General features: G+C 38.9%; 1 protein-coding gene across 1 annotated transcript in view; it reads right to left on the bottom strand.

Moving 5' to 3' along the window:
- The window catches only part of LOC136847719 (uncharacterized), a 40,817-nt gene extending 37,297 nt beyond the window's left edge, over nucleotides 1-3,520 (bottom strand). Inside the window, exon 1 of the mRNA XM_067119581.1 lies at nucleotides 3,232-3,520. The gene's annotated coding sequence lies outside the window, so the exon portion shown is untranslated. The remainder of the gene's footprint in view (nucleotides 1-3,231) is intronic.
- Between the last annotated feature and the right edge of the window lie 532 nt (nucleotides 3,521-4,052).

A 4,052-nucleotide genomic window follows, 5' to 3' on the forward strand; every position in this document is an offset into this window, starting at 1 on the left:
TGATCAAATATTGTCGAAGTTTTTTTTTTTTTTTATCTTTTTGTCTGCGCTTAACGCACAGTGGAGCAAATCATTTTAGTATGAGGGTAGCAATCCTCTTGTATTTAATGATCAGGTGATTGCTACAAACTTTTATGGGATGAACCATTATTTTTGGGGGGATAATTTATAAATCGAGTTATTTTCACGTATGAAGCTAATGAGCTATTTATGGGAGCGAGTTATAAGCTGATTATGGGATTAAAAGCCGAACTTCGCTTTAAAATAGCACATTTGTGTGTCGTAATTTCTGATAATTTATAGTTCGGGTTATTTTCGCGTATGAAGCTAATGAGCTATTTATGGGAGAGAGTTATAAACTGATTATGAGATTGAAAGCCGAACTTCGCTTTAAAATAGTACATTTGTATGTCTTAATTTCTTTTAAATATTCAGTTAAGAATGTTTACTGATAACAGACACTAATTTTTTAAGCTGTTCTTCCAGTTATATTTCTTACAATGCAAAATGCAATTATCATAGCCTTACTCTCTCTCTAAAGTGATATAAATATTTTGGAGTCTAATTTTTCGTCAAAACTCTACGACGTAGTCGACGAAAGCGTTACGGTGTTCGAGTAGGTGACACAATTTAAAGAGGAAACGCCGTTAATGAGGTCGCAAAGAAAATGAAGAGAGCTAAGTACAACAGTTTTTACGTGGCCTTGACCGTAAGCAGATTCTACTACTTGATAACGACAGAGGAAAGGAAGTGAACGAAATTCCGCCATTGTTTTCTGCCCGGTTCCTGGTCTGTGGCGATTTTATCGTGCAAGTCAGTTTCTGTCTGCCGCTAATTGCATACTCTCTCTCTCTCTCTCTCTCTCTCTCTCTCTCTCTCTCTCTCTCTCTCTCTCTCTCTTTCACAAATTGCAGCTCTTCACATTTTATAATCATTCTGCAACCTTTCATTAATTATGACAAAAAGTTTATGCTTAGATTCCCACCTTTTATGAACCTTGACAGAAGCCATATAAATTTTGTCTTCCGTCTCTTCAGTACTTTGACAGTAACTACAAATTCGACGGTCCCTCGTGCCTTTGATTTTTGGCCTATACGATGAGAATGCATGACCCTGTCTCTGTTTATCTGACAGAAACTCCCTAGTCTTCGCCACTCTTCAGTAACCCGACCGACCTTGGCTCTCAGCTGACCTCTCGATGACGCAGTCAGGCCTTGCCATTTGTGTGCTTTAGAATTTTGGAAAAAAGGGGCGTTACTCACAAACTGGTTTTGAAACCCACCCTCGGAGCCCAGCTCAGAAAACCGGTCCCTTGATTGCCTACTGCCCTACTGGGCAAGTGCCGCAAGAGTCCGGCAAAGGTTTTAAAAGGAACAAATTAGCATTCCAGGGATGTTTCCCTTAGGTTGTTTGATTCCATTGGTATTTCGTATCGTGACTTCCTTATTGTTTTTCTTGATTTGTTTTTTAGGTCCCGTACCGAAATGTCCGACGTGATACTTCTGGGATTTGTTAATTTTACAGGCTCTTGTTTAGTTACGTGCTACGTTTCATGTGAATCATTTATTTGTATATTGATATTGAGTTGGAAAAATTGATTTCCCTGTTCCACTTTGCCAAGCAAATTAGCATTGTCATGCTGCTGGAAAAGATTGTGATTTATCGAAATATTCTAAAAAAATTGTTTTAGATTTTCAGTTACACTAGGCAGACTTTGTAGAAGATTTCAGCTCAACAAGTACAGGTTTTTGTATTAGGTGGTGGTGAGTGTCCGTCTGTGCCGACAGTAATTGTGTTACTTAGTTCTCTGGTTTACTTTGCTTTTCAAAATATCAAGATCAAAACAACTCTGTGCATTTAAAAGACGGGAATATGACGATTTGACCTCAGATTTGTTCAAATTTTGTAATGAGAATACTTCAAGAGCCGTCCAGTGGGTATACTATGATAATTTTTTTTTTTTTTTTTTTTTTTAGAATGTATAGTGAGTTCATGGCCTTTGTTCTGCCTCAACATATTTCATTCATGTAGTGGCCAGTGAGACAGACTTCTTAACATCCTTTCTTAGGCCAGACTCGAAAACAAAATTAATGGAAGAGGGAAGGTAAAAGAAAAGTGGGTTTAACTCCGAAGGAAGAGATGACCTGTCATTCATACGGCAGAAAACGGAATGATATAGAACTGCCGAATTTTAGAAGGGGATTGTAAGAAACATAGAACTGTCCATTGCCATGACGTTACCTTTCTAGTTATTTCTTTCTCTCTTTTATTTTTTTTTACTCCTACAATGATTTTCATTCTTTTGGAATGTACCAATAACCGTATTTCCTAGAGCTACTTAAAAATTATGGTATTCGCTGTTATGTACTTTTATGGTCAGAAGTTAAAAAAACTGGGAATGAATTGTCACTTGCTGGCGATCTTAATCTTGTGTTCTTCGGCGAGTCATGGATGGTCAGTTTGTGTTAATTGAACTTTTTTCTATATTTATAACCGTTATAATTGTCATTCTATTAATATTTTTGTTGTTATCGCTGTTGTTTTTGCTAGTTTCTAAGCATATCAGAATGGTATCTAGATGCGTTGAAGTCTCCAGCTAGCTAACTTAAATTTGTCTTGAGTATAACAACCAGTGACATTATTTTAGTTGCTTGGTATTTATTTGAATAATTTCTCTAATACATTTATTTGTCTAAACTGTTTGGACACTCCAGCTCACTTGATTTTTCATTTAGATGACTATTATTAGCAAATGAAATTCAATTGTATTAATCTCATCTACTTTTACCATTGTTATCAAGTTTTTAAAGAAATTCTTAACGTTCTAATATTTACTTTTTATGTTTTATATTGCCATGAACAAACATAATTCCTAACCAGTTTAACTAGATATTTTATTTTAATTATGTAATTCCTCGGGTTTTGTATAGGAACATCAGTGTCTTCTAAAAACACTTTTTTAGATAAGGATCAGAAACACCATTGAACCCGAATAGGTGAAAATGAAGTAAACACGAACAGCACAACGATGGAAGACAAAAGTGATGTGTATTTTCCCACGTCGAGTAAAGATAATCATCCCAAGAGGAAAAAAAATAAGAAGCGAAGGTCGCGGACATTACTCGTCCTTCATCCAAAAGCGAATAGATGCGCGAAGAGCAAGATTGAAGCAAGCAAGCACTCTCTTATTATTTTTTTTTTTATCATTTTTGTTTAATCCATGGTTCTTACCTATTCAATGTTGGCACTGTTCACTGGTAAGATTGCACTGTTCGTTTCAAACAAACACTGTAGGTTTGACACTTGGTTTCTTCTTGGGAGGTTGGTTGAGATCACAAGTCCACCAGTTGGTAAAATCAAGTCACTTCTGGATGCAACGGACTTGAGGGACGTTATGAAGGAGCTCTGTTAAGCGTTCGTGCGCGCGCGCTTGTGTGTCTGCGTGTGTGTCTGCCTTGGCTGCCGCTCTAAGCTCTCTGCCTTGAGTTCCTGACACTGCGGCACTGCACACCCGACTGTGACTCAGACTCTCGAGTCTCTTCCTCATAACGTCTTAAGTGACCCTCGAACACCCTCCGAGATTCACTGACGAACGCACTCACGGCCACGGCCGCAGCTCCTCCCCCTTCGGCGATATTCTCGTTTTCAAAAGGGCGCAACAGCCTTCCCCGATACAATAGTATCTCGGCAACTTCCATGCCTTTCTTTCCCGCAACTGCGATCTTCTTGAACTTGATCGTGAATTGCAGTGGTTCCGTCATAAGGCTCCTCGGTGCCTACGCCTTCAAGGCAAGATCGCCTTTAGGGATTCTTGCTTCAGCGTAACCCATTGGGAGGCCCGAAGGGCGAGTTTCAGTTGAAAACGGAGCGACGGTTGTTCTTTCGCGTCATCCAGTGAAGATGGTCTCAAGGAACTCCAAATAGAGCCGCTGTGGGTGTATGTATGCTGCTACCGACGGCGTGTAACCACAAGGATCATTGTACACAGGATGGTTATTGGGCTTTAACCCTTACCTTCAGACGAACGATGATGGAAGATAGAACTGCCGATA

This window comes from Macrobrachium rosenbergii, chromosome 17 (genome assembly GCF_040412425.1).
Source record: "Macrobrachium rosenbergii isolate ZJJX-2024 chromosome 17, ASM4041242v1, whole genome shotgun sequence".
Lineage (NCBI taxonomy): Eukaryota > Metazoa > Arthropoda > Malacostraca > Decapoda > Palaemonidae > Macrobrachium > Macrobrachium rosenbergii.